Here is an 18,435-nt window from a genome sequence, read left to right as displayed (position 1 = left end):
ATTTTCTATGATTTCCATTTTAAAATGTAGATGCTAGACCTATGTGGAATATTCTAGTACCTATATCACCATTAGTGTCTACAGAGGGAAAATCACCTCCATACTCCTGCTCCCTACTCCCTTGGGTTTACATCCAAGGTACTGGGCCTTCTTTTAGCCCTTCTTTGCATCTCACTGGGAGCTCATGTTGAGTTGTTTGCCTACTATGACCCCAACTCCTTTTTCAGAGTCCCTGCTTTCCAAGTTGTAGTTCCCCCTTCCATAAGTTAGTTGCACGCACCTTGTCTATGGATGTACAACTTGCATTTGACTGAATTAAACCACATTTTGTTTGCATGAGCCCAGTTTACCAAGTGACCTATACTGCCCTGTAAGACTGCCCTGTCATCCTAATCTAGCACTCCACCACTCTCATTGCCCCCTGCAAACAAGATCCTGTAGGACCTCATTAGAAATTTTGCCATTAAATGATGAACCCCAATGGCCAGTAACTTTGAGATCTCTCAATCAGTTCTTAACATATTAATGTGTGCTTTCATAAAGAGCCCAACGCCTTGTTTCATTGAAGCATATCTTCTAGGAAGACCTCCACTTGAGATGAAGAATGCACTTTCTCTTTGTTTAGGGGGCGTAAATCAGTCTTCCTGCTAAAAACATGTGTCATCTTTCTAATACATTTTTTTTCCTTTTTTGGCTTACACATTTTCTTTCTTCTAATGCCTGTCTCTGCTAGATTAGAAAATCTTTCAGTACCTGGAAGTTTCAAATAGATCCAGTATTCATATTCATGTCTTGTCCTAAACTGTCAAATAGTATGGTTATATAAACTGCTGGTCACCACATTGCATTGTGGTTATTTTTCACTTGTGCCTTACATGATTGCTATGCATCCTATTCTTACATACTAGTTTATTAAGCTCAATATACATGTACATTTGTAATCAGAGTGATAAAGTTGTCTAAAATTCAATGTCCATAATTTATTCACCCCACCAAGTTGCACATGAGGACTTTTAATATTTGTTAGATGCTTCATGATAATTAGTTTCTGTAAAGTTATTTAGAAAGGAACGGATCTACCATGCATCCAAAAGCCCATAAATTGCATGCTACATGTTAGCTAGGGGGAGATTGCAAAATATAACAGTAATAGTGGTGAAAAATGGTAAGTGTTGTAAGAGGTGCAGAAGACAGATGTTCTGAGACTTTCAAAAGGACTCGCATGCCTATTCCCTGATCAAAGGTCACATCTTGTCCGTCTGGTAGTATTTCAGCAAATGCTTGCATCATTGCACTGTAAAACAGTGACATACATCCCAGTATAACTGTAATGTTTAGTCACTAGCTTCCTAGGGGGAAGAGGGCTGAAGACAGATCCAATACGTGAGATAATTTGGACTTCAAACCAAACCTTTCATGTAGTTACCTCCCACACTGCAATCTGATGTTGCTGTTCAGCCAAGATTTTATTCTGTGGAATAAAGGGGGGAAAATAACCAGTAGGAGGCTTTTTGGGTCATGGAGTGGTATTTTGTTGCTGTTGTTCTATGTTTGTACTGAGTTTGGGCCCTTGTCCATGAGGGGGGCTGCAAGGTGCTAATGAAAATAATAATTAATAGCAATAATAATCCATAAATGAGGAGTAACATGGGAGGGAGCTGCTGAGAAGGAAAAAACAAAGCGGGTTTCAAGAGCGGTTTTTGTGAGTTGTTTTTTTTTTGGAGCAATTAAAATTGGTGAATTTCAGCATTTTCAATCTTGCAAAAATCAAGGAGGGAAGAAAATACACAGTTTTATCTTTGCATTCAACTATTTCTATACATCATCTCTTATGGCTTATGGTGCAGCAAAGCCCAATGAATAGATGCATATTGATCAGTAGTTCAACCATCTGGAGTTCACACATCTGGATTACCTAGAGCTTGCACATGACATTGGGAGGTTCCTTCCAGCCGTACTGTCCAATGATTTGACTTGTGAGAGGCTTAATAGCAATGAAATAAGTAAATGGGTCTGGCCAATGTCTTAAAAATAATGTCGATTTTTTTATGAACAATATATGCAGGTTTTACTCAAAATCTTTTGCAGGGATTCAGCCGTCCTTGCAAAACATCTGCCCGTCACACACCGTCAAGGTTCTTCACAAATTTAGGCATGCACAATTTTCAGTCTACATTGAAAAGATTTAAACTTTGAGTTGTATTTTTTTTTAATGTAAAATATCTCCCCAGAAGGAGAAAGAAGTTTCCTTCTCCACAACAACAACTTGAAGCTTAGTCATCCGTTGGCCTAACGTGCGGTAATGGAGCTCCTGAAGTGAGGTTATCAGATAACAAATCCAAGCGGTGGTGCTCTCGTGGATTAAGTCCAGGGAATCCGGAGACTTCGACACAAAAACAGACGTCTGCTTAAGTTGACGCACAAGAATCACTGAAATCAGCAGGGCCACTCATGGTTCATGAAACGTATTAGTCTTTGCAGGATTTGTGGCCTTACCTTTTACAGCTGATCCTACTTCTGACCACAGCTGACTAGGAAATAGTTTTCCAATCACGCAACAACCGACTTTCCCCTGTCTCAAATTGAGAGGAAAATTCATAATCTTGAAAATTTCTGCAAAGTGATAAAAAAAAATAAAAATCAGTGCATGTCAGTCAAAAAATACCATTTTTGATTATGATTCTTTCTACATTCTAAATAGAAATGAATTACATTTTAAAGCTAAAGAGTAATTATGACCCGGGAAATGATTTATTTTTTAATTGTTGTAATGGGATGGGTTGACAATTAAAAAAAAAAAAAATTAACCCTCTTTCCTGTGATATCTTTCAAAATCAGCCATCTTTTTCTTTCTTTTCTTGATAAAAATTAAGGGGAAAGAAAAATAAAATCTTTCATTTGAAAAACTCTTGTCAGGTCTATTGTTAACTCTGCACAAACTGGCCGGGGCAGGTCTCCTCACATATATCTGTTGGCTTCTTCATCTATAAAATGAGGAAGAAGATGATGACTAATAAATTCCTTCAGTGGAATTTTCCTTGGAGAAAAAAAATTACCTTTCAGCAGTTCTCAAAATCTTTTTTTTTTTTTTTTCTCTGAAAAACACCCATTCTAATTCTGGCAAGAAATGTTGGAACTTTCTTTTTTGGAGGTTTCATTTGGCTACAAATGACAAAATGTTAGTTCAGATTTGATCTACAACAATGCCAAACCCAATGCATGTGGAAGCGCTGATTTTAAGGACAGCTCTTCCTTCCCTTTCCATCAATGCTGGCTTCCAACTCCAAAGTTTTTCAAGTTTTGTTTGGGGGAACAGGTTCTGCTTTGGCGTTTCCATGTTTGGTTCTCGTTGCTAGTGAGTACAGGTGGGAAGAGAAGTAGAAGAATTATAGAGAACAGTCACTGGTTGTTACCTCCTTATCCCAGGTATTGCAGTAGCATGGCTAAGCAGAGGGTTTTGAACGGTGATTCTGTTCTGACCCCACTGGTAAGGAAACTCATGAGAGTGCCTAGAGGCTTTTAGCAGACACATTCAGTGCTCTAGGCCTTTGATCACTCTTCTGCTTCTCAAATCCCAATCATAAACTAGATGTTTTTCCAGAATCATGCACAAATGATGGCTTTTCCTGTTGCTGCAGCATGGTCCTCCTTTGTAGGGGGCTCACCAAGGAGTCGGCAAATGAGCAGGTGCTCCATGGTCTACTCTGCACTTCACTGCAGTCTCATGTACTCGTGTCATTAGTGTTTGATCATATGTGTTTCTGATCTTCCCGTTGGCGTGCACAGGCTGTTCAGGCATTGCCATGTTGACCAGTCTGTTATCAGCCCCTCTGGGAAGGTCCTCCTGGGATTCCAGGTGCATTTCAAGGCATTTGGTCTCACCTAATCTTTCCTGCCATAACCTCAGTCACACTATCAGCCGTAGCGTCCGAGGGTGCAATACTGGTCGCACAACTCTTCCGCATTTTGAGCCATTTGGTTACTTCTGTGTGACCACAGGATGGATGTCAGGGGGGCTTCCACCTTCTGTGGTCTTTCTTTTTGACTCGCGACTTTTCTTCTAGTATCAGGTGGTAGGGCTGTGCGAAATTTCACTGGCTGTTTCGATTCAATGCTGTTTCAACTCATTTTGAGCTGGAAACAGCAAAATTGAATCGAAACAAAGGACTTTGAAACAGCCTCAGAACAAAATGAGGCTAGTCGAAACATTTCAAAAGTGTTAAAATGTTCCGAGTTTGGAAGCAGCCAGCAGCAAGGTGGCGGGAGACAGATCGGGCTGGGGATGAGAAGTCAGCCCAGCTGGGCTCAGTTCCTTTCCCCAGCCCAATGGTCAGGCAAAACGTAGAAACAGCCTGACTGTTTCGACGAAGTGAAACGGAACAGCTGTTTCGACTCCAAAATGAAATTCGAAACAAAACACTTCCGTCCACACCGTGAAACTGAAGTGGAAACGGAACAGCCCTGTTTCGCACAGCCCTGTCAATTGGTACGGCGACAACCAGCAAGTGCAAGCTATCTTTTGGTGTTGGCTTTAGATATCCAGTTATTTCACGACACTTCTCATTTAGAACTGGGTTTGGTTTCTTGGCATGGCCTGATCATTCCCCTACTGGGCATGGATGCTTGGCGGTGGAGTACCACAGGGCAATAGCAGTGGCTTGTCTTGTTCTGCGTGTGCTGGACTGAAAATGATGCCAGTGTTTTTCAACCTTCAGAGACTGTCCAGACCCTAATCGCCTGCTGGAGCTCTGTGTGGTACTTTGCTGGGAGTTATAGGCACAGCAGCATACCCTCAGCTACAGCCCTTAAAGGGAAGACTGTTGTCTACCCACCATTTTCTGGCCCGTCTTGCCCTGTGGGGAACTATAAAGAGGGCAGCTGTGGCTAGCCCTTAGTGTAAAGGGAAGAAGCTCCTTGCTTCTTAACCACTTAGGAGGGCAGCCACAACCTGGGATGGGTGAGGGGAGGGTAGCCCAGTGATGCTACCCAAACGAGATAGGATCCCAGAATAAATTCAACAGGAACTTTATTGTGAAGGAACCCGAAGTCTTGCTAAATCAGTGATTCTCAACCAGGATGCTGCGGTGCCTCGAGATCCTTTGGAGGGTGCTGTGGGGGTGCAGTGCATGGCTACGTGTGCAGACAGGATTCACAAGATAAACCCAGAGATTTCAAATGGGAATCCAGAGTGCTAAAGCCTTCCTGCCCCACGGCAATCTTGTGCAGCTCTATTGGAGAAGAATTGCTCTAGTCTTTTTTCCGTACTCAAAAGAAATGAGTGAAAACTCAGAGCTGGCATTTTGCAGGGGGGCGTCTCCAGCCTAAAAAGACCTCAAACCGCTGGATGAAACTAATTCCCACAAACCACAAGGTTGGTTTGAGGGTGCACCTAAAGCCCCAAGAATGAGGGGCGATTGCTTAGCCTCCATGCCCTTCTCCATCAAAAGGACACGGGCATCCCCTTCCAGCCCCTAACATCTGCGCATCCATCAAGTCATCATCACTTACCTGCGGCTGCCCCATACTTTTAGGCGGCAGCTGAAGCATTCAAGATCCTGTGTGGGAGTGAGAGGGCTTGAAGGGGAAGGGCTGGGAGAGCTCGCACCTCCCCTGCCCCCCAACACTGCCGCGGTTGTGTCAGGCAGTGGCAGTGTTGAGTCCATTAACCCAGCCTTCCAGCCCTTGTGTGCCTCTGTTTGATCGCTCCCCTCTATTATATATATATATAAATATTGGGACTCGTGGTGCTGCCAGACTCCGGGAGCAAAGAGAGGGAAGGCAGAGCCGGGGCAAGCCGCATCGCTGCGAGGAAACCCGGGCGGGCAGGATCAGCGGGGACGCAGGAACCAGGAGCTGCCGGGTCCCGCCTCGGGGCCGGAGCATCGGGCGCAGCCGCCTCCCCGGGCCGGGACCGGAGCGGCTGGAGGCGGCGGCGCGGCGGAGGGGGGGAGCCATGGAGCAAGAAGCCAGGCACCGCGGCTGCAATCGCGGAGGCAGAGCTTCAGCCCTGATGAAACTGCCGTGATCAGCAAAAGCTTCCCCCCGCTTCCAGCCAGGGGAAGGGCAACAGCAAAAAAGAAAAAAAAAATTACCAAAAAAAAAAAAATATATCTATCTATCTATATCTCTCTCTCTATTACAAGGGGCCGCTCTTCCCCGCCACCCTCTCGCCCCTTGCACAGACACGAGCCCCGAGGCGCACAGAGGAGCTCCGGCGCTTGCAGAGCCAGGATTTTTTTACCCCGTGCATTGATTTTCACCACCCCCTCCTCCTCCTTTTCCTCCTTTCTCCCCCCTCCTTGCTGCCCCGCTTCCCACCCCCTCGCCTGAGCCTATTCATCTGATTGCAGATCCTGCTAAAATTAGCCAGGACTGGGTGTGTGTGTGTGTGTGTGTGTGTGAATTAGAGCCAGCCCAGGACTCCTGCTTGCCAGACGCCATTTTTCCCCCCCTTCTCGATCTGTCTCTATATATTTATCTATCTATCATCTATCATCTATCATCTATCTATCCATCTCGCCCTGTGCATTGCCTCCCTCCCCTCCCCTCCTCTCCTCCCTCCCTCCCTCCCTCCTTCCCTCCCTCCCTCCCTCCGCCCGTGCTGCGCGGCTGTGTGCTCCCCTTATCTGACAGATGAGCACCGCCATGGCTTTGCCGCAACACAAGCAGGGACACCTCCGGGGGCTCCGGCGAGGCATTGGGACCGCGATCTGACGGCAGCCGCGACCGGAGGGGGGACGCGAGGAGAAGCCGAGACGCCCGGCTGGCTGCCCGCGGGGACATGGGTTAGTAGGAGCCGGCGGAGCCCCGCGTCCTCCCCGGGAGCCGGATTGCACCGGGGTGCGCGCGCGCGTGTGTGTGCATGCCTGTGCGAGTGTGCATGCCCGTGTGTAGGGCACGCGTGTGTGTCTCTGGGCGTGCATGTGTGTGCATGCTTGTGCGTCCATGGGTGTGCAGGCGTGTGTGTGTATAATAGGGGTGTGCGTGCGTGTGCCCGTATGGGTGTGCATGTGTGTGTGCGTATCTGTGTGTATTTGTGTGCATATGCGCGTGTGTATGTGCTTGTTTGTGTGTGTATGCATGTGTGTCTACGTGCGGGTATTTGTGTGTGTGTATATGTGTATCCGTGCGTGTTTGTGTGTATATGTGCTGGGGGGTGTGTATATGCGTGTGCATGAGTGCGTGTTTGTGTGTATGTGTGTGTGTGTGTGTGTTTCCCTCCCTTCTCTGCTGCATGGAAAAGTTAATGTCTCCGGCTTTCTCTCTCTCCCCCCGCGTTGTGACTTCGCAATGGCGCGGGAAGAGCGCTTCTGTATCTATCGCTGTATATTTATGTTTGCCCATTTCTGTGCCGGGTGTGCATGGGAGACACTCCCCCCCCCCTTCCCTCCATGGCTGGTTTTGGGGTTGGGGGGAGGGAGGCGATCCTGGTTGCTGGAAACGGGGGTATGCACATTTTTTTGGAGTTTGCATAATGTATTTTGTGTGTGTGTGTGTGTGTGTGTGTGTGTGTGTCCCCACCGCACCCCAGCACACGCACACCCTTTCCTGGGCTGTCTGCGCTGGATGGTGCTGGGGGAGGTGGCAGAAGTGTGGGTGGGTGGGTGGGGAGGGAGGTATTCCCCCCCCCCCCCCCCCCCCCCCCCCCCCCCCTTGGTAAACTGCAGGTTAAGTGGAGCTAGAAAGCAGCCCTGTAACCTTGCCGGGGGATGCCATGGTGGCTGTTTCGTGGAGGGGCCGCTTCATGCACCCGGCCCTGGGAAGCCCTGGAGAGGGGCTGAGGCTGGGGTGGGGGGTCTGGGGGGGCGGCGGGTTGAAGGGAGCCCCTCCGGAGGCCTGCACCAGCACAGCCCTGGCCTGCTGGTGGTGCCCCCACTCCCGAGCCAGCCTTGCTGAATGCACAGATCGGGGCTTATTTTGACATTGAAAAGGACGCGCGCTCCCCAAAAGCAGCGATTCCCAGTAATAAACAAGCGGTGTGCCTGGGGGGCGGGGGGGGGGGGTAATTCATGCAGGAATCCCCCCCCCCCGCCCCCAACTATTTCAGAAGCAGACCGCGCTCATCATCATCAATACTAAACCCGGGATTATCCTGACTCCTGGAAGGGAAACCAGGGCAGGAGTGGAATGAAGCTGGGTGGCTTTTGGGGTGGCAATACCCAGAGCAAAGCGGCTTGGGGTAGTGGATGGGGGGAGGGAGGGGGGTAAAGGCAGCCTTGGGGCATCAGCCTGCCTGCTGGAGGGGCTGTTGTCGAGCCATGGGGAAATGCACCCACCTCCATCCTGATTTCTCCCCTGTCCACCCAGCAGCGTCCTGGTTTAGACTGGAGATCGCATCTCATCTAAGTTTCCTGGTTTGGGGGCTAGAAGAAGGATGCGGGGGAAGATCAGGTCGGGCTGGGGGGCATCAAGTGGGTTTAGGAGACGGTAGTGGGGGGTCAGGTGAGGATGGAGGGATCAGGTAGGATTAGGAGGGGGTGTGTGGCACAGATGGGGTTTGGCTGGGGGGATCAAGTAGGGTTAGGAGGGGGTGTGGGGCTCCGGTGGGTTTAGGAAAGGGTGGGGGGGCATTAGGTGAGGTTAGGGGACATCAAGTGGGCTTAGGAGGGGGTAGTGGGAGGTCGGGTGGGGGTGGGGGAATCAGGTAGGGTTTGGAGGGGGTGTGGAGCTCAGGTGGGGTTAGGCGGGGGGGTTTAAGTAGGGTTAGGATGGGGTATGGGGCTCGGGTGGGGTTAGGAATCGGTGGGGGGATATCAGGTGAGGTTGGAGGGATCAGGTAGGAGTAGGAGAGAGTGGGGGAGATCAGGTCAGTTTGGGGGGCATCAGGTGGGCTTAGGAGGGGGTGTGGCGCTCAGGTGGAGTTAGGCTGGTGGGGATCAGGTAGGGCTGGGACGGGGTGTGGGAAGGTCAGGTAGAGTTAGCTGGGGGTGTGGTGCTCAGGTGGGGTTAGTCTGGGGGCTCAGGTAGGGCTACGAGGAGGTGTGGGGGGCTCTGGTAGGGCTCGGATGGGATATGGGGGGCTCAGGTAGGGCTCGGATGGGGTGTGGGAGGCTCGGGTAGGGCTAGGTGGTGTGGGGGGCTCAGGTAGCGCTAGGACAGGGTGTGGGGGGGCTCGGGTAGGGCTGGGGGGGTTGTAGGGGCTCAGGTAGTGCTAGGAGGGGGTGTGGGGGGCTCAGGTAGGGCTTGGACGTGGTGTGGGGGCTCAGATAGGGCTAGGATAGGGTGTGGGTGGCTCAGGTAGGGCTAGGGTGGTATGGGTGGGTCAGGTAGGGCTAGGAGGAGGTGTGGGGGTCTCAGGTAGTGCTAGGAGGTGGTGTGAGGGGCTCAGGTAGTGCTAGGAGGTGGTGTGAGGGGCTCAGGTAGGGCTGGAGGGGAGGGGAGGGGAGGGGAGGGGCGGAGGTGCGGTTGGGGAAGGAGGATGCGCCGGACGAGGTGCCGGGCCGTGGCCCCGCGCTGGCGGAGCGGAGCGGAGCGGGTCGGGTCGGTGCTTGCAGGCGGCGGCGGGCGGATTTCCGATTCGTTTCCGCTTGCAAGGCGCTGTCCCGGCGCTGTCCCGCTCGGGCCCGGCAGGTCGGGGGCAGGCGGCTGCCAGCAGCTCCCTGGAAAGGAGCAGGCGCCGCGTCCCCCCGGGCCCGGGGTGGCAGGGCCGGGCTGTCCTGGCTTCTGTGCCACTTGAGTGCATGATGCCTGCTGTCTGCCTGCTGCCTGGGGGAGCCAGCACGGGGCCAGGCAGCAGGAGAGGGAGAGAGAAAGCGAGTGTGTGGATGGCTCTGCTGGGGGGAGCGTGCAGGGAGATGGGGGAAGAGACCTGGGGAAAAAAAAGCAAAAAGTTTTGCTAAAACCCCAGTCCAGTCCCTCTGGGCTGGTGGGAGAGGCAGGCTTGTTGCCGTCGTTGGTGATCCTGTAATCCGAGTTGAGCACTGGGAGGAGTAGGTGGCAAACAAATGCAAGAGGGGGACAGGCTGGAGGAAACAGGATTTCTCCCGCGCATGCTGCAAGGAGAGGTGTTTCATTAACTGCTGGGAGTGAACCAGCCCCCAGCCTGGGCAGCTGGGGCAGCGCGGTTCTGCAGGCTCTGATATGCCATGGGGTGTCCGGCAGGTTGCCTTATATGTCCATCTGTCAAATGAAAAAGGATGTTCTGGGCAAGTAAAATGCTGAGCCTGCTAGTCCTCTGCTGTCAGGGGAAGTCATTTGATCCCTTTCATATTGACAGGAGGATTTCAGGAGTAAAGAACTGCTGGCAAATCCAATCCTGTGTTTCATAGCATGCACCCAAATGGTAGCAATTATTGATTCAACAGCCCCTGCAGCCAGAACGGACTTTCTGTAGCCTACAATCATGCTGTAACAGTCCTTAGAGCAGGGCTGGAGTGATGCTGTAGCTTGGATAGTGCAGGAAATATGCAAGAGGCATGGATTTTACTGCTTTGGGTCTGGACAGGGAGAGTACCTAGTGCCCATGGGCTTGTCCAAGGTCTCTCCTAGGTGGTCCTATCAAAATATTACCTCCTAAATCCTTGCCTCTTGCTTATAAGTTTAGGCTCGAATGCCACCGACCTGGAGAAACAAGTGACTGGGATCTTATGATGGAGATGGAGACAAAATGTATTTAAATGGAAGTGTAAAAGTGGTTCTCTTGTTGGGTAACCACTCACAGGTTTTCTTGGCCTTCGGTCCTACTAATGCCCCAATCTGATCGGCAGTGAACTGGCACTGAACTGAGAAGAATGGTGAAAAAATATGTCCTCCAAACAACATCCTTATACTTGAATCTTTGTTCTTAAATTGGAAAAAGAAAGAGGAGAAACACACAGGAATGGAGGTGTCTCCTATCCCCTCTTGGCTTTTTTTTTTCCTTGTTACTTCTCAGACTCAAAGTTTTAATTGAAACCAGAAATCTATTGAGATGTAACTGAGCCAAGAAAACCTCTGTTTTCTGTGCAACCAGGGATGGGGAATAAATAATTTTTTGCTGATGTTATTTCAAGTTGCTTGAGCTCTTTGGTTCCTGCCAAAAAGCTCAGCATAGATTATTAACACATTATCATTTTAGGAGGATGCACTCTCTGAAATGTAATAAAATGGTGTGTTAGCTGTGTGCAGAGCCATAAAATATTGTGGGTGCTGGCAAACAAAAGAAAGAGAGGCCTTGATTTATTAATAATAACAGCTGAGCTATTTACTTCTACTTGCTCTTTATTTTTTTTTATTAAAGTCTTTTTTTTTCCCCCTCCAGTACAATTTCAGTAACAGAGTTTGATTAACTTAGGGTCAGGCTCATTTTGACTGGTATCACCACATGCATAATTAGCTAAAAAATAAAAGGAACTGAACAGCTATGGGATGTTTTAGGATGTGAGAATTCTATTTTAGGCTTTTTGTATTACTTAATTTCCTTCTTTAATCCATGTCCCCCCAGGTGCTTAGTTTCTTCTGCCCACCCGTCACTCCCATCTCCTCCGGCCCTCTTAAGTATATGTACCAGCCTGCTAACAGGGCCTTTGTTTTTCATTACAAGATCTTGTCTAGTCCCAATTCCAGTGACTTTTTTTGCCCTCGCAGTAAGACTCAATTGCTCATACATAATCTCTTCCTTCTGTTTTCCCCCCCTTGCTCCTTGAACAACACCTTCCAAGACTGCAAAACTATTGCCTTGTGTTTGGAGACTTGCAATTACACTGCAGTTTTGACTCTTGACCCAACTAGTAGCAAGAGACGCTATTGTCTAATGAACCACATAAAGCGGTTCTGGAGTCAGAAGAATTGCAGTGGTGGAAACTATAGCTCTTCCAATGAATTGATGACTGATTATTATCAGCATGTCTCAATGTTTACCCTACAGTTTGCTGGAGGCCAGCTGATCTGTGTACAGAGGCAGGTTTTATGGGATCTATGAGTGTGTAGAGGGCAAAGCAAAAAGCACCAACAGGGCCGTAACTGCTGCAATAAATGGCACACACCTGCACAAAAATAAAAAGCTTTGGGTCATATTTTTAAAACTTGGCCATGCTTTGGGGATGCTATATGCAGGCAATATTACTGCACATGGTACATCATGCAAATAGGTGCCTGTGCTAAAACTCCACCCGTGCAATTAGACACTAGGGTCCCCCTAGCAATCTAGCTTTACCTTACCCACTGTTCATGGGTACTGAAGACTGTGTGTGGCAGTGTTATTATGATGGGAGCCCAGGGTTAAAATAAGGCTGAAGGTACAATCAGTGGAATACCAGAGTTGTGTGGATTAATACCAAGGAGGAACTCAGGACGTAGGTCCCCATTGCCTTGCTCGACGGGTTTCTAGTTCGAGTACCACTCAGTTTATTCCTGCTATCTTAAACCTTAATGGAGTTCCTATTTTGATGACACACTGCAGAGGAAATAAAATGTCTCATTCCCAGAGCCAGCTGTCATCTAGATTAGAGATGGGTCCGAGTCAAAACCTGTTAGGGAGATCTTGGATCCGTACAGTGTCCCATTGCCTGAAGAAGGGTGTTTGTGCCCGAAAGCTTGCAAAGAACTTTTTTTCCAACTATTTAGTTGGTCTAATAAAAGATATCACATCTAACCAAAGACCCTTGCCTGCCTGTGTCCTTAGACCAACACAGCTACAATCAACCACCTTGGATCCATACAAGCACCCAAACTTTCTGGGCTGGACTTGTGTCCTGTTTGGATTCAGACATGAAAGCAAGCTGCAAGTGCACAGCGTTCATCTGATTTACCATAAGACATGCTTTATGCTTTGGGTTTAGCATTTATCTTTGCTCTTTTTTTAATGAATGAAGTTTTCTCTTGACATCGCTTCACAAGTTTATTGCATATTCTGACCTGCTTAGATATCTACAGGATGCTGTGAACAAGCAAGGCTCCCCAACAGGCTGTCTTGATTTCTGCAGTCACAATTAATTGGACATGGAGAGCAAAAGGTGGGGAGGGGAGGGGATGGAGAAAAATAAAATAAAATAAATCATTAATTAAATTCGGAAAAGACAGCCTGAGAATGATCCAGCCTGTCTTCTGGACAACTCTTCTAGACAATTTCCCAACAGAAGTATGCAAAGGAAGTGGTGGACAGTGATGCTAGTTATCATCTTTAATGTTGGGGAAAACTGACTCCACCCCTCCTCCCCCTGCCCCCAGCCTCCTGCCCCTGTTTTCTTCCTATCCTAGTCCTTTCAGCCAGCAGTGTGGAGAAGACTCCTGTATTACAAAAATAATCTGACACTGCTGAGAGTTATGGCATAATAATGACTGGGGGATACTTCATTTATGTTTTTGTTAATATTTATGTACTATATAGTCCTGAACTGCATGGCTTGCCCAGGTCTCTTTCTCTCTTGGACTAAATCAAGACCCTAGCTCAAAACACTCCTAAAACTTGAGGGAATTTGGACCCAGGTCTAATCCTGAACTTTACAGCTCACCTATGTGCAAGATAGCCTGAAAAGAAGGTTTCTGCAAAGCTCTGCTCTTCAGATTTTCATCCAAGCTTCTCCAGTATTTATGACTGTATAACCCCCATCTCTGCAACTCTACAATTGTCCCTTGGACACACACATCTTGCCCTTCAGTCCTGCTCATTTAGTGCATATACAGCCATCAGGTTTTGTGGCTCCATGGTCCCCAGTGACTTAAGTACACAGACAAAATACTCTTCTATGGATTTCTTTTTTCAGTTACAAGAAAGAGTGAAACCATGTAGCACCAACCGGTTATCGTTTCACCCTACTGTAAATGTAATGGCACTTGGTGAAGTCAGTTTAAAAGCACAGTGCAGATCGTACTGAATTTAGTAGCCTCTGAAAGTGGAAAAAACGTAACTCTCTTGATTAAATGGAGTAGCATGTTATGGCAGTAATGTCTGGGGCAGTGGTTCTCAACCTATTAACCATAGTGGGCTATGCTTGCAGCTGTCAATGTTACGTGGGCTGCACCTGCACTACTTACTTTCTGCATATCCATTTAACAGGATGTCACATGGGCTGCATGTGGCCCACAGGTCATGGGGTGAAATCCACTGGTCTAGGGGGAAAGCAGGACTTGGGATTTTTGGAGTCTGCACCTACCTTAGTCATTGCCTTGGTAGGATCTTGGGCCACTGGTTATACCATCCTTTCAGCTTCCATCAAACAGCAAAGAATATAACACAGATTCCCCTATGGAAAAGCTATAGGTCCCTTGGCAATGGCCAAACGAGATTAGATTGGTGTTCCAGCTAGTCCAGTAGCATGTGTCAAGTTCTGATCAGCACTTGAAGCTTCAGAGAGAGGTGTAAAAAACTTTGGAGAAGGCAGACGTGGGATAATCTTCCCTCATAAAACTCTCTTTCTAATCCCTCATAGTTGAGATGGGCTTAAGTCCTGAAGCCTGAGGTTTTATATCTCTTTGAAATTTTCATTGGCATTAACCCTTCAAACCATGAGTCATATATGTATACATATAAACGAGTCATTTTATTTCCTCTGCCGTATTGTAGCAGATGGGGAACCTGATGATTTTTTTTAAATGGGAGGAAGAAAGTAATGGGACTAAAACCAGAGAGCCAGCAGCAAGGCACTTTCTCCAGAGCTCTCCCTATGTCTTAAGCCACACTGATCGGCATTTCAAGAGGATGCGTCCATACTTACATCCATGCTCAAATCTAGACTTAGAATATCTGTGTACACTGAGTCCATACAAATTAATATTATTGTCTGTATGAATGTCTCATCTTTCTTGGGGCTTGCTAAATTATTGGCCTGGATGAATTTAATAAGGGGTTAGCAGAAAGTACTCTGAAACGTGATTTATTTGGATGGGAAACATTTATTTTTTCCTATTCACGATTAAAAAAAAAAAGAAAAAGACAACATATTGTAGTATTTCATGGAACGTGGTGGCAGAGTAGATAAAGTGCCCAACTACAGATGCAGAGTCATGAATTCAAGCCTTGTTTTGAACTCTTGCTGAGGCTGTGGGTAAGTGGGTTCCTGGTCATTCACACTGGAGAGCAAAAGGCAACCAAAGCTGCACGACTTCTTCATGGTCTTTAAGCTACAGAACCTGGTGTGCCTTAACTAAACTAACCTGAAGGGCCAGATAGGTTTGGGCTGCATTTTGACCTTGACCTTTAGATAGGATTTCATAGCAAGGAACAAATAGAATCCTATACCAGGGATATCGTTCTCGATTGCATTCTTCAGTAATTTTCCATGAGAGATCAGAAATGTTGCAAGGCTTAATTAAGTACATTTGGGAAATGCTCTGAGGTCCTCTGAGGAATAGGCTATACATGTGCAAATATTATAATAAGCATTGGAGCAAAGTATTATAGTAGGTACTCATTATCCTTAAAGTTGCAAAACTGGGTTTCAATTGTATGGGCTTCAATTATTAACCCATGCATTCCTAACCGTTCATAAACTTTAACCTATTGTGCTGAAAAAGAAATCATGCTTTCTTGATGGCATTTTCCTCACTGAAAGGTTGAGCAAATGCCCTCCTGCTGTCAGTTGGGTTTTTTCTCCCCAGTTTATTCAGAAAAGGTGAAAATTGCTTTTCCCTTTAAAATTAATCCAACTAAACACTTTTTAAAATAGGGCAGCAGCCTACACATGTTGTAGCTGATAAACTGATAACCACACAGTACTTGTTGACAAGCTCTATCCTTTGCTTGGTCTGAGAGACAAGCGACTGAAGTTATGATAATTAGAAAATGGCTTACTAAGTAAGCTTGATAGACCACTTTGTTGCTGATCACTTGCGAAAAACGCATGTGTTGCACCTAGTTGTTGGGTAAGTTGCAGCCACTTACACAAAGAGCCAAATGCAAATCTTCAAGACAGTGGGCATCTCTGTATTGATTCCTTGTTTCAGAGAACCAAGCCAGGCCCATGCACAATGTGGCAAAATAGGTGTTTTGAATGCAGGCCTTGGTGTCACTCTCAGGTCCTCTATCCATGGACAACAGTGCTGGTCTACACATTCGGGACCTTTCTATTCTGTCTGAGCTATCTGACTGAGAGGTTTGGGAATGGGAATGTGGGATTGAGGGTGTGGGACTTGCTGCCCAGCAGGGAGATTGTATTGGCATGCCCCTTTAGGCTCCTGTACTATTTTACCCTCAAACTTAGCTTGTTCAGTAGATCTCACCAGGACCCAAATGACACACATGTGAAGAAAGTAGAGTTAATAGTAGCAGTGGTTTGTATTAGGACAGTAGTATCAAATAAGGGGTTTGGACCCTATATAAACACTACCAGTCTCACCCTGAAGAGCTTGATAGCTCTTAATCTTTCAGTCCAGCAATCTCAGGAGCCTCCTGGACCCATTTGCACTTAGGGCCTGATAAAATATTTATTGAGCTTAGTGTCTATCTATTGACTTCAGTTGGGATTGAATCAAGCCCATATATCTACATTACAGACCTACATCTAGCTGGGGCTGGTCCTGCTTTGAGCAGGGGGTTGGACTAGATGATCTCCTGAAATCCCTTCCAACTCTAGTTTTCTATGATTCTATGATACATAGGAACAATTGTGCTTAAGCTGCCATGCTAATGGCCTCCAGCCCACCCTTGGCCAGCTAGCGCCTTTTAAGTTTTCAAGTGTGTCATTTACTAATGTTGTTTGCTGTCTCTATTGTGCCATAGCAGATGGAGGCCTGTTAGTTATAGAGCTGGTTGGTTTTTTTTAATTAAAAAAACAACTTGGGAAATTCTAGGCAAGAAATGGCAGTGCTGCAACTTCTCAGTTGGCAGAGTTGAGCACACAAATGTCAGGAAATGTGAAAATTCAAACCGAGCACCTTGTCGAGAGTCTGCCCTTCTGTAGGCTTGTGTTCAGCCAAACTCTGACTCTGGCTACACCTGTAAGGCTGCATTTACATGAGAAACTAACAGTGCAGTAGCCTAATAACACTGCATGGTCGCATGCTGGGCAAAAACCATGCTAATACACGACCGCACAGTGTTATAGGCTACTATGCAGCTAGCACCTGTAAAAAACCCGTGTGCCAGTGCTGCTGTGCAGTAGCACCAGTTACTGCGCATTGATTTAGTGCTTGGGTATGCAAGTACAAAACTTAATGTGCAGTAACTATGGTGCATTAATGAATTTGTAGACGCACCTTACATCGACTAGCACTGAAGTCAGGGGTGCGACATGGGAGGTCCTGAGGTCAGCATTCAGTTCTCGCAGTCTTAACTGCAGCAATACTGCACTTGTGATTGCCTGGCCTTCCTCTTCAGGGGACATACGTGTTGGTGTTGTGCTCAGAAAGGAGAAATAGTTACACGGGGAGACAGCAGGCTGTAGGAAGTCACGGCCCTGCTTTCCTTCAAGTGCAGAGTTTCCTGTTCCCAGGCTCGTTCTACTCGGATAGGACCTAGTGTGCAGAATCAAGTAAAAGCTGAGCCAGATACGTGATTTAAATACATCTGAAGAGGACTTTACTGGTAGATGAGTGCCTACTACCTCTTAGCCTTTTGCTTCATCCTCCACCTTCCCTTGGCCTTAATGTAACCCCCTTTTCTCCCTCTCTCCAAGTTTCTTTCATTTGTTTATGGCTCAATTTCCAAAGGTCTCTGCCTCACTCATCAGTCAGCTCTTACCCTTGGATTCCCAGCTTGACTCCTCTTTCTCCTTTGTTAGGCCTAATCTTCCCAGCCTGGCCTTTCAGCCCCTGCACAGCCCACTGCTGCCAGGCCTAGAGCTCCAATCCTGTTTCCTAATATGACTCCCCTTCATGCTCAGCACTGCCCATCTCCATTCCCCTCTGAATACCACCATCCCAGTCCCAAATCCCTGCTTCTTCACGCTGCACCTGGTGCAGGGCACGACCTCCTGGTTCCAATGCACACTGCCATCATCCTTTCCTATTTCAAATCCTTTCTCAGGACCCACTTTTCCTGCAAGGCCCATCAATACTAACCCATGTCAAACCAAGCCCTGCAGTGATTTGATCCTTAGCGGATGCAGGAGGGAAACAAACCAGGTTACTTCCATGTACTTCCAAATTAGCACTCCTTTCTTGGCTCCCTCTGTTTTATCTTAGAGTCTCCTTCACATTTTAATTTCTTTGACACAGGTTGCACTGTACAGCACCAAACCCACTGTCAATGTTTAACTTACAATAGAAATGCATCATCCAGTACTCCACTGAATAAATAAACCCTTATTTAGGATCTCATTTGGAATAAGAAGACTGGCTTATTTGCACTCTTTTGCTTTTACAATTTATAGATAGGGCCCCAGAACGAAGTCGTCTTGTTCTCGGTCTTCCTTGGTAGACCACTGAATGTGCTGTAGACACTGTACTGAGCGAAAACTTTTCATGTTCCCTATCATAAGTATTTTTTTTTTCCTGGGGGGAGGGAAAACTGGCCATGCTGGTAGTTGCGTAAGCAAAAAAAAAAAAAAGCCTCTGGCAGCAGCTGTAAATAAAAATAAA

At 47.3% G+C, this 18,435-nt stretch overlaps 1 protein-coding gene and 1 long non-coding RNA gene across 3 annotated transcripts in view; one reads left to right on the top strand and one right to left on the bottom strand.

Annotated features, from left to right (window-relative positions):
• Positions 1 to 1,772: 1,772 nt before the first annotated feature.
• On the bottom strand, positions 1,773 to 8,384 carry LOC109285279 (uncharacterized). 2 transcript variants are annotated; one of them, XR_009461185.1, is made up of 2 exons: positions 8,277 to 8,384; positions 1,773 to 2,613 (listed from the first exon to the last, which is right to left on the bottom strand). It is a non-coding gene; the product is annotated as an uncharacterized LOC109285279 (long non-coding RNA). The 2 variants fall into 2 exon arrangements; XR_002092985.2 differs by lacking the exon at positions 8,277 to 8,384 and adding an exon at positions 5,509 to 5,601.
• The window catches only part of SETBP1 (SET binding protein 1), a 337,678-nt gene continuing 325,779 nt past the window's right edge, over positions 6,537 to 18,435 (top strand). Inside the window, exon 1 of the mRNA XM_019495945.2 lies at positions 6,537 to 6,785. The gene's annotated coding sequence lies outside the window, so the exon portion shown is untranslated. The remainder of the gene's footprint in view (positions 6,786 to 18,435) is intronic.

Source organism: Alligator mississippiensis, chromosome 3, assembly GCF_030867095.1.
Source record: "Alligator mississippiensis isolate rAllMis1 chromosome 3, rAllMis1, whole genome shotgun sequence".
In the NCBI taxonomy this organism is placed as follows: domain Eukaryota; kingdom Metazoa; phylum Chordata; order Crocodylia; family Alligatoridae; genus Alligator; species Alligator mississippiensis.
The sequence above is the reverse complement of the archived record's forward strand: the minus strand, read 5'-3'. Positions and strand labels throughout refer to the sequence as shown.